General features: G+C 36.7%; 1 pseudogene across 1 annotated transcript; it reads right to left on the reverse strand.

Moving 5' to 3' along the window:
- Nucleotides 1–6,114: 6,114 nt before the first annotated feature.
- LOC308509861 (heme-binding protein 1-like) lies at nucleotides 6,115–6,887 on the reverse strand (annotated as a pseudogene). Its single transcript has one exon. The product of its transcript is annotated as a heme-binding protein 1-like (transcript).
- Nucleotides 6,888–12,224: the final 5,337 nt, after the last annotated feature.

The raw sequence follows: 12,224 nt of genomic DNA on the forward strand, positions 1-12,224 counted from the left end.
AGCAAGTCATGGAAAACTGCATACTATATGATTATGTTTATATAAGATGCTCAGAACTGGCAGATCTATAGAGACAGAAGGAATATTATGATTTTCTAGGGCTAGAGTAGGACGGAGGTGGGGTGAAGGAGAGTGACAATTTTTTAAGGTGATGAAATTGTTCAAAAATTAGATTGTGTTGATGGTTGAGCAACTGTAAATATATTTTAAAACAATAAATTGTTTTTTAGAAAATGGGTTTTTATGTCATCAAAATGGCGGCATGAGGTGAGCCTCTGTAAATCTCCCCTAGAATTTACAACTAATTGAACAACTATAACTCCACAAAGGTCTCCCTGCACAGCAGACAGACAAGACGAAGAGGCACACTACTGAATTCATCTAAAGGTGGGAGAATCACACTAGCGGGGGAGAAGGGAACGGAGACGTATGGAGACGGAGCCACGCAGGCAGGCGCAGGACGCAGACCTATCTCAGTGTTCCGAGCTTGCTGCATCCCGGAACTACCGCAGCTGTGAGAGAAGTAAGAACTCAGACTGCTAGGGCTCCGTTTATGGCCCACAGGGCTGAGGGGACAGCATATAACACAGCTGAATCAAACGCTCACGGCAGACACCTCGGAGAAAAGGCTGAGGGAAGAAGGCTGAAAACGGTGATTTAAGCCCTCAGTGCCGAGCAGAGAAGGGAAGCCTTAGGCACTGAGATTAGCGGAACCCTTCCTACCCTCCCAGAGCTCGCCCCGCCCCCTCATGCCTGGTGCTAGAAGCAGAAGAGCAGCAGTATCAGATCAAAAAAACAGAATATTTCCTGTTCTGAGAACTGTGGACCACAGGCACAGATTCGCAGCCCAACTAGTTCTGGCAAAGGGGAGGGAGCTGTGGAAGCAGGACCCGCTGTGGTGGTGGTCACTGCCATTGCTCTGGGCCACCTCTCACAACTCACCCCGGCCCTGGCCCAACCTATCTGGATGGATCCCTGCAGGAGTAAACAGAACTGCTGAAACAAACGGGCTCTGAATTGGGTGCAGAGAGAGCTTTGGAAATTCAAAAGCTCTCTGCATACCCACAGGGACGTGGCACCCTATGACCCAGGCGAACTATTAACAGAGGAGAAGCCCATCTCCCAGGGAATCCCCCTATTGTGTGAGAAGCTACAATAGTGCAGAATACATAGCACTACCATGTGAGAGAGAAAAAAAGGCTGCAGCCGGAGAGAAAACAAAACATTCTACTAACTAGAAAACAAAAGAAAGACCTCTTCCTATCAACCTGTTGCAGAAGCCACTCTGGTAGATGTCTAGGAAGAGAAATAATAAATCATTAATTGACATGAATAACCAAGGCAACAGGACCGCTCAGAAAGAAAGTGAAATGTCTCCAGAAATGAACTTAAAGATATGGAAATATGTGACTTAAGTGACAGAGAATTCCAGATTGCAGTTCTGAAAAAACTCAATGAGATGCAAGAAAACACAGAAGGGAAGTTTAATGAACTCAGAAAAACAATCAAAGAACAACATGAGCATTTTATGAAAGAGATTGAAATTTTAAAAATGAACCACATAGAATTTCTGGAATTAAGAACTCAATAGAAGAAATGAAGAATGAAATAGCCACTTAGGTAGTAGAATTCACCAGATGGAGGAAAGAATCAGTGACATCCAAGACAGAAACCTGGAAATGACACGGATGGAAGAACATTCTCAAGGATAGACCATATACTGAAACATAAAACCAGCCTCAGCAAACTTAAAAAGATTGAAATCATACCAAGCATATTCTCTGATCACAAGGCTTTGAAATTGGATATCAACTGCAAAAGAAAGCAGGAAAAAACACAAATACATGGAGATTAAACAACATACTTTTAGAGAACAACCAAGTCAAAGAAGAAATTAGAGGAGAGATAAAAAGATACATAGAAACAAATGACAATGAAAATACATCCTACCGAAATTTTGAGGATGCAGCGAAAGAGTTTTAAGAGAGAAATTTACATCATTATAGGCCTATCTCAAGAAACAAAAAAAATCCCAAATAAATAACCTCATGTTACACCTTAAAGAACTAGAAAAAGAAGAACAAATAAAACCCAAGGTCAGTAGAAGAAAGAAATAACAAAAATCAGAGCAGAACTAAATGAAATAGAAAACAAAAAGACAACAGAAAAAATTAATGTGACGAAGAGCTTGTTCTTTGAAAAGATTAACAAAATTGACAAACCCATGGCTAGACTCACTAAGATAAAAAGACAGAAGACACTAATTAACAAAATCAGAAATGAAAAAGGGAAGTTATGACTGACACCACAGAAATACAAAGGATCATCCAAGAATACTATGAAGAACTATATGCCACCAAATTCAATAACCTAGAAGAAATCAACAAATTCTTAGAAACATATAGCCTTCCTAGGCTGCACCATGAAGATCTGGAAAATCTAAACAGACCGATCACCAGTAAAGAAATTGAGTCAGTCATCCAAAACCTTCCCAAAAGCAAAAGTCTTGGACCAGATGGCTTCACTAGTGAATTCTACCAAATCTTCAAAGAGGATCTAATACCAATCCTGCTCAAACTTCCAAAAAAATTGAAGAAGAGACAGTACTCCCTAATGCATTTTGTGAGGCCAACATTAACCTGATACCAAAACCTGGTAAGGACAACACAAAAAAAGAAAACTACAGACCAATATCTCTGATGAATACAGGTGCAAAAATCCTAAACAAAATTCTAGCAAATCGAATACAACAATGCATTAAAAAGATTATTCATCATGACCAAGTGGGTTTCATCCCCAGGGCACAAGGATGGTTTAACATCTGCAAATCCATCAATGTGATACATCACATAAAAAAATAAAGGACAAAGATCATATGATTTTGTCCATTGATTAAGAAAAAGCATTTGACAAGATACAACATCCATTTGTGATTAAAACACTTAATAAAATAGGTATAGAAGGAAAATACCTTAACATAATGAAGGCCATATATGACAAACTCTCAGTAATCTCATAAGTAATGATGAAAAACTGAAGCTCTTTTCTCTAAGTTCAGGAACACGTCAGGGCTGTCCCCTACCACCTCCGCTTTTCAACATAGTGTTAGAAATCCTTGCCAGGGCAATCAGGCAAGAGAAAGAAATAAAAGGCATCCAAATTGGGAATGAAGAAGTTAGATTGTCACTCTTTGCATATGACATGATGCTATATATAGAAAACCCTAAAAACTCCACCAAAAAGCTATTAGAAATAATCAATGAATACAATAAAGTTGCTGTGTACAAAATCAACATACAAAAGTCTATTTCATTCCTATATACTAACAATGAAATATCAGAAAAAGAAATAAAAAAAAAAACAAAACACTTCCTTTCGCAATTGCAGCAAAAAGAATAAAATACCTAAGAATAAACTTAATCAAGGATGTGAAAGACCTATATGCTGAAAACTACAAGACACTTTTAAAAGAAATTGAAGAAGGAAGACACAAACTTATGGAAAGACATTCCTTGCTCATGGATTGGAAGAATCAACATAGTTAAAATGGCCATATAGCCCAAAGCAATATACAGATTTAATTCAATCCCATCAAAATCCCAATGGCATTTTTTTAAGAAATAGAACAAAAAAATCATCAGATTTGTTTCAAACTACAAAAGACCCCGAATAGCCAAAGCAATCTTAAGAAAAAAGAACAATACTGGAGGTATCGCACTCCCTGACTTTAGCTTGTACTACAGGGCTACAATATTCAAAACAGCTTGGTACTGGCAGAAAAACACACATATAGACCAAAAGAATAGAATTGAGAACCCAGAAATAAAACCATATAAATATGGACAGATAATTTTTGACAAAGAATTAAAAAACATACAATGGAGAAAAGACAGCCTCTTCAATAAGTGGTGCTGTGAGAATTGAATAGCCACGTGCAAAAGAATGAAACTGGACTGCTATCTGTCACCATGTAACAAAATTAATTCAAAGTGAATCAAAGACTTAAGTATCAGACCTGAAACAATAAACTGCATAGAAGAAAACATAGGTACTAAACTTATGGACCTTGGGTTCAAAGAGCATTTTATGAATTTGACTCCAAAGGAAAGGGAAGGAAGTAAAAGCTAAAATAAACGAATGGGACTATATGAAACTTAAAAGCTTCTGCACAGCAGAAGAAACCATCGACAAAATAAAGACGCAACCAACTGAATGGGAGAAGATTTTTGCAAACAGTGACTCCAATAAGGGGCTAATGTCCAAAATATACAAAGAACTCATAAAACTCAACAACAACAACAAAAAAAAAAACAAGCCAACTGAAAAATGGGTAGACGACCTGAAGAGACATTTCTCCAAACAGGACATACAAATCGCAAATAGACATATGAAAAAATGCTCAACATCACTAATCATCAGAGAAATGCAAATGAAAACCACAATGAGATATCACACCACCCCAGTCAGAATGGCTATCATCAACAAGACAAATAGCAACAAGTGTTGGAGAGGCTATGGAGAAAAAGGAACCCTTATACACTGTTGGTGGGAATGCAGACTGGTGCAGACGTTATGGAAAGCAATGTGAAGGTTCCTCAAAAAATTACGAATTGAATTACCATATGACTCATCAATTCCTCTCCTGGGTATAAACCCAAAAAGTCTGAAAACATTTATCCATAAAGACACGTGTGCTCCAATGTTCATTGCAGCTTTATTTACGGTGGCCAAGACATGGAAACAACCAAAATGTCCTTTGATAGATGAATGGATAAAGAAGTTGTGGTATATATACACAATGGAATACTATTCGGTGGTAAGAAAAGATGATATAGTGTTCTCTGCCAATATGTGGTACATAAACCAAAAACAACAAAAGAACAAAACAAATAAATGAGAAACAAAAACTCATAGACACAGACAATAGTTTAGTGGTTACCAGAGGTAATGGGGTTTGGGGGAGGGAGATGAGGGTAAAGGGGGATCAAATATATGGTGATGGAAGGAGAACTGACTCTGGGTGGTGGACACACAATGGGATTTATAGATGATGTGATACAGAATGTACATCTGAAATCTATGTAATTTTGCTAACAATTGTTACCCCAATACATTTTTTTAAAATGGGTTTTTGTTCACTTTAAATGGGTAAATTGTATAGTATGTGGATTATATCTCAATGAAACTGTTAAAATACATTGGTGTTGTAATTTTATTTGGGAATTCCTCTGAAATTGGCAGTGGAAAGGAGGAAATTAGGTTTTAAGTTTGCAACTTAGGGAACTCATTCCATCTGAATGGTTTTTATTACTTAATTAATTGATGGTTGCTCCTCTTCAAGGCTTTCAGTTATTCATGTATGTCTGGTTATTGCTATGTCCTAGGCACTGGGAATACATACATGAAGAAGAAAATGCTTGCTCTCAAGCTCACCAAAACAATGAGGGGGAAAGAATTACATACCATAAGTATGATATAAATATGGAATCGATGCAATGAGAGCACAACGTAGAAGACCTCACTGTCTGTGAGTGTATTTGGGAGATGGGCATAAAGATGAAGGAGATTGAGGTACTTCCTTAAAGGGTGAACTGGAGTTTATCAAGTGGTCAAGAGGAAACGTATACAATAGAGGTAGATGGCAGAGAAGAGGGTAGAGTCAACAATGATTTTTTTGTCAAAGAACTTTATTTTTGGTTTTTTTTTAGACAAAGCTCTTAAAAGAATCAGGGTTGAAAGCTCATACACACATCATATTTTCCCCTCAAAAACAAAAATTACAGATTCAGTAATTTTTAAAAAATCAGTTTTTTGAGACTGATGAATGAGTGATGTAGCTGGAAAAATGCTGCTGGGGTTTTTCTCGTCTATGCGTATCACAGAATGTCCTAAATCAATTAGAGGGATGCTGCCTATCTCAGCAGCATTATTTCCCACCATAAGAAACAGAGCCTTGTTTAACGGAACATGCTTATTTCAGAAAATTGGCAGTAACTAGCTTTGAAGGAAAGTTGGTTAAGCTGGAATCATCGTTGGAAGCACTGCTCCCTACTGCCTGTCCCAGTAACTGGACATAGAAGCACACATCCAAAAAGTGCTGGCTCAGTGAATGACTCATGTCTTCCCCAGCCAGACATCATTGTGATGTCCATAGCGCTTCTCCAGAGGGTCATACCCAGTACAGAAGTAGATGTCAGTCTGGTAGATGGCTGTGCCCTCCAGGGCAGTGAGCAGCTGGGCACTTTGAGCTATATGAGAATATAGCAGCTTCCTTGGCATAACCCCTGAACTGCATGGAATAGATAGTGATGCTTTCCATCCCGTCCATCTTAATGCTGTCATCACTGGGAACTGGCAGGTTGCTCTGAAACTAGTTTGGAATCTGGAACGAGACTCTCATTTTCCTCTTTAGAGAGCCATCTTCACTGGGGAACACAGCAAAGAAAACAAGAATTTGTCATCCAGATCCCAATTCCTTTGTCATTGGTGCCTCCCACATACTCCGAGACTTTGGGCATGTCTTCCTGTAGTCTCATGCACAGACTTATCTGTCATTTCTACTGTGGCAAACCTCCTACTTCACAGCCCCTTTCCTTGTTGGACACTTCTTCCTTGCCCCCATTGCTCAGGACCTGCCATGTCCATGTCTCTATGCTTCCGAACAGCGAGCTCCTTGTCATGCCAACGCGATGTGGCCGCATTGCTCTAGCTGTACTAGTGGACACGGGGTGCAGGGGCAGCTGGGGCAACTGGGAGTTACCGGGGTGACCGGCACTGGCAGCATGAAAGGGGCAAAGATAATTTTTATTCCTTAAATTCTTATGGACTTCATGGACTGTTGATCTCAGATTGATCCGTGGGAAGGACAAAGCGGTATAGGTAACCATAAAGAGTGATTTTACTAACCATGTTCATAAAGCCCACGTTTGGTGATAAAATTGAAGGTTTTTTTTTTACCTTCTACCTTATTTTACTGACAAGGTTTGTACTCTATGAAATATCATGGTAGTTGTTTTCTAGATCCATAAATTTTATGGAGAGTACCTTTGAGACAGAAAAGAAATCTAAGTTGGAATCCCTTCCTTATTACTTGATAGCTACATGCTCTGTGTGATTGTTGGCTTTCTGTAAATTGCATGAAAACAACAGTAACTGATGTGGTTCTGTAAAGATGAAAGGAGGTAAAGCACATAAAGTACTTCCCATATAGAACTTCAATACATGGTAGCTAGTATTGTTATATATTTGATAATTACATTTTCTTCTACTGAATAGATAAAAATGTTCTAATTTCTACAGAATATTTTAATCTCGAAGCTTTTCACCCCAGTGAGTATGACCTGGCTTGTTCAATAAATCTATTGTTTGCTGACACATGTAATCAAGACATAAAAAGACACAAAATCAGTTCTCTGTTACAATAAAAATGCCAGACACAGGGACAAAAGGTTAAGGAAATGAAAACCTAATGGGTAAGGGAACTGAGTCATGTGTGAAGGAGAGGACAAGGTAAAGGCTGCTTATGAAACAGGCAGACAGTCTAGTAAAGGAGAAGGGGCAGGCTGGAATCAGAGGTCAAGTTCAGCAGCAGATAGAGTTGTCAGACAACATTTAGGAGCCAGGAAATTAGCAGAGTCTGAAACATATTAGCTGGTATTTGTTTCCTAAGACTAAACAAGCACACTCTTTTGGGTTTCATCTCCAGTAAAGAAGGTGGAGTAGTCTAACTTTCCGTACCTTCGAAGAATGACTCTGTTTGATTTGCATAGCTGGAAGGATTTCCATTGTACAAATGAGATATATATATGTGTGTGTATCTGTGTGTACCTTCATACACACACTCATATGCACTTACATTTACACATATGTGACAATTATACATTATATGTATGTTAAATGTACATCACAAATCTCTCCCAGAATTAAATAACCTAAGTAATAACTTTCCATGTGCAGCTGCTTTTACTGAGACCACTCCTACATGTGTCTCTATAGTGTCAGTGGATGGAAAATTGCCAATTTCTTTCACAGTTCTTGAATGTTGGGTTTTGATGAATGCTGAAATATCTACACTGAAAAGTGGAGAAAAGTAAAGCATCAGTTCCTACACTTGACTTTTCATCAAGCTTTGAATGGCTTTTCAAAAAGCTACTCCATGGAGGCAGGTAAAATGCTTTTTAAAAATATGTAGATATACAGAGTGGAAAGCACCATTATTACTACTGGTACAAGAGCCTGCCTTTCCAAAGAATGGTCTTCATGTACAGATCCTCCTTTGTCCAGCAGCTTTCTTTCTAAAATAAATTAAAGGGCCATTCAATGTCTCTCTACTGAATTAAGATTATTATGTCCTCACAGTATGATTTTTCTATACCTACTTTTAAATTTGATTCTGAAAAGAAAATTCACTAATCATTTAGATTATTATTTTTGTAATTATTAATCATTTGGCATGCCATTTTAAAAAAAGAACATACTGTAAGTCCATTGGGTATGGATTCCATTAAACTTAATGCTGGGGATTATAACTCTTTTTTTTATTATTATAACTTATTTATTGTTGCTGCCCAGTGAATTTAGGCTAATAATTATAAGACTGTTTATGAGACATCAGGGAGAAATCTGATGTTAAAAGTAATAAAGAAGTTTTGGGTGCACTCATTTAGGTTGACTTTTCTTTCTTGCACAGAGTAATCTGCTGTAATTCTACTTTTTTGTAACATTTAATAATTATTATTTTTGAAAAAAGTATTTTACATCAGTCTGTTTTGTTATAATCATATGCACTTTGTTTTACATATATCACTGACACCACATTAATGAATTGCTTTAGTCTCATTGCCAAAACAGGTCAGAGCCAGGGCAATTTTTAAAAATTAAACTAAAGCTTATATTTTCCAAATGAGACTTGCAATGTAACTTCCAGCATTACTGGGTCTCACCTTGCTATTAGGTGCACTCTAATTTTAATTACCATTTTCAAAAACATGTTAACTGGATTGATTTTCAACAAATATAATTACTGAGTGCTTGCTAGATAACGATACTTTGGATAATACAGAAGAAATATCCATCTTCAAGGAGTATACAGTCCTCGTGGGGTGAGGATGTAGATTTAAACCTTTTTTCTTGACCAGTGGCCATCATTAAAAATAATTCTCTGTTTGATAATAGAAAAAAAGCTTCAGAAAAGAATGACAGGACAAAGCCTACTTGTCCTTAAACTATGTTCATTCATTTACAATGTATTCAATTCTAATTCCTCTTTCTGTCAGCTGATATTTCTTGTTACTTTTAACACTCTTCTGACTGCTGATATAAAAAGCTCATAGACTACAACTGTTTATTTCTTTTAAAGCCTAGAAACTTCTTCGGAGGGCAAAGCTACTATGGCACCTGTTATTCAGAATGCATGAGTGATGAATTTGCCAGGTATTTTACTACTTTATCTAATTGATTAATGACTACTCTGTGAGGTATAATTCTGTGCATTTAATAGATGAGGTAACCAAGTCTTACAGCTGCAAAGTGACATGCTCAAGACCTCATTTCCAGTTAACAACATACACAAGATCAAAGGGCACAACAGTGTCAGAATCTGGCCCTGACCAACTCCATGTTCTTTACTCATTTTACTTGTTTAAATCCTTGAAGATAATATAATATAATAAAATTATAACTAATCAAATGTCTCATGTATTCTGTATGCTATGTACATTTTTGGCAATTTAAATGTAAAGAAATCTCTTTTCACTCAAGTGGATAGAACTGCATTTACAGAGGAAGTTCCATATAGCTAGGAGGGTTTCAGATTGAAAAAGGAAGGAGTTACACAATCTCCTACTGATTTTTATGCTAAAGTTTTTCTGTTGATCATTATTAATTATCAAGTTTAAATTCTTAAGTGAAAGTCTTTAGAAAAGTTCTTCCACAATGAAGAAAAATGCAAGCAACTATAGAGTAAGAAAGACTATTTTCTTTATTCAAATAAAAAGCACTAAAATAATGTTTATAATTTTCTAACCAAAATATACTGTTGATTTTGTTCCCCACAGGCAAATTTGTATACATCAATTTTGCATATAAACTGATATTAAGTATATATATATACTATATATATAATATATATAATATATAAAATATATATTAATTAAAATTTATTGGGGTGACAATTGCTAGTAAAGTTACATACATACAATTCTGTATTACATCATCTATAAATCCCATTGTGTGTTCACCACCCAGAGTCAGTTCTCCTTCCATCACCATATAATTGATCCCCTTTACCCTTATCCACTACACCTCTCCCTCCTTACCCTCTGGTAACCACTAAACTATTGTCTGTGTCTATGAGTTTTTGTATCTCATTTGTTTGTCTTGTTCTTTTCTTGTTTTCGGTTTATTTACCACGTCAGTGAAATCATACGGTTCTCTGCTTTTACTGTCTGACTTATTTCGCATAGCTTTATAATCTCAAGATCCATCCATGTTGTCACAAATGGTCTTATTTCATCTTTTCTTACTACCGAATAGTATTCCACTCTGTATATATACCACAACTTCTTTATCCATTCATCTATCGAAGGACATTTTGGTTGTTTCCATGTCTTGGCCACCGTAAACAAAGCTGCAATGAACATTGGAGCACACGTGTCTTTATGGATAAATGTTTTCAGATTATTTGGGTAGATACCCAGGGGAGGGATTGCTGGGTCATACGGTAATTCTATTTGTAATTTTTTGAGGAACCTCCACACTGCCTTCTATAACGGCTTCACCAGTCTGCATTCCCACCAACAGTGTATGAGGGTTCCTTTTTCTCCACAGCCTCTCCAACATTTGTTACTATTTGTCTTGTTGATGATAGCCATTCTAACTGGGGTGAGGTGATATCTCATTGTGGTTTTTATTTGTGCTTTTTGTTTGCATTTCTCTGATGATTAGTAATGTTGAGCATTTTTTCATATGTCTATTTGCGATCTGTATGTCCTCTTTGGAGAAATGTCTCTTCAGGTCGTCTGCCCATTTTACAATTGGGTTGTTTGATTTTTTGTTGTTGAGTTGCACAAATTCCTTGTGTATTTTGGATATTAGCCCCTTATTGGAGGCACTGTTTGCAAAAATCTTCTCCCATTCAGTTGGTTGCCTCTTTATTTTGTCGATGGTTTCTTTTGCTGTGCAGAAGCTTTTAAATTTCATATAGTCCCATTCATTTATTTTGGCTTTTACTTCCCTTGCCTTTGGAGTCAAATTCATAAACCGAAGGTCCATAAGTTTAGTACCTATGTTTTCTTCTACGCAGTTTATTGTTTCAGGTCTTATGCTTAGGTCTTTGATCCATTTGGAATTAATTTTGTTACATGGTGACAGATAGCAGTCCAGTTTCATTCTTTTGCATGTGGCTTTCCAATTCTGCCTGCACCATTTATTCAAGAGACTGCCTTTTCTCCATTATATGCTTTTTGCTTCTTTGTCAAAAAACTATCTGTCCATATTAGTGTGGTTTTATTTCTGAGTTCTCAGTTCTATTCCATTTGTCTAAATGTCTGTTTTTCTGCCAATACCATGCTGTTTTGATTACTGTTGCCCTGTAGTACAAACTGAAGTCAGCGAGTGTGATACCTCCAGCATTGTTATTTCTCTTAAGATTGTATTGGCTATTCAGGGTCTTTTGTGGTTCCAAATAAATCTGATGATTTTTTGTTCTGTTTCTTTTAAAAATGCCATTGGGATTGTGATGGGGATTGCATTAAATCTGTATATTGCTTTGGATAATATGGTCATTTTAACTGTGTTGATTCTTCCAATCCATGAGCATGGAATATCTTCCCATTTCTTTGTGTCTTCTTCAATTTCTTTTAAAAATATCTTGCAGTTTTCAGCATAGAGGTCTTTCACATCCTTGGTGAGATTTCTTCCTAGGTATTTTACTCATTTTGCTGAAATTGCAAAAGGAAGTTTTTTTTTTTCTTTTTCTGAGATTTCATTGTTGGTATATAGGAATGCAATGGACTTTTGTATGTTGATTTTGTAGCCAGCAATTTTACTTTATTCGTTGATTGTTTATAACAGCTTTTTGGTGGAGTCTTTAGGGTTTTCTATATATAGCACCATGTAATCTGCAAAGAGTGACAATTTAACTTCTGCATTCCCAATCTGGATGCCTTTTTTTTTTCCTCTTGCCTGATTGCTCTGGCAAGGACTTCCAACACTGTGTTATAAAG

This window comes from Rhinolophus hipposideros (assembly GCF_964194185.1).
Source record: "Rhinolophus hipposideros genome assembly, chromosome: 17".
Classification (NCBI taxonomy): Eukaryota; Metazoa; Chordata; class Mammalia; order Chiroptera; family Rhinolophidae; genus Rhinolophus; species Rhinolophus hipposideros.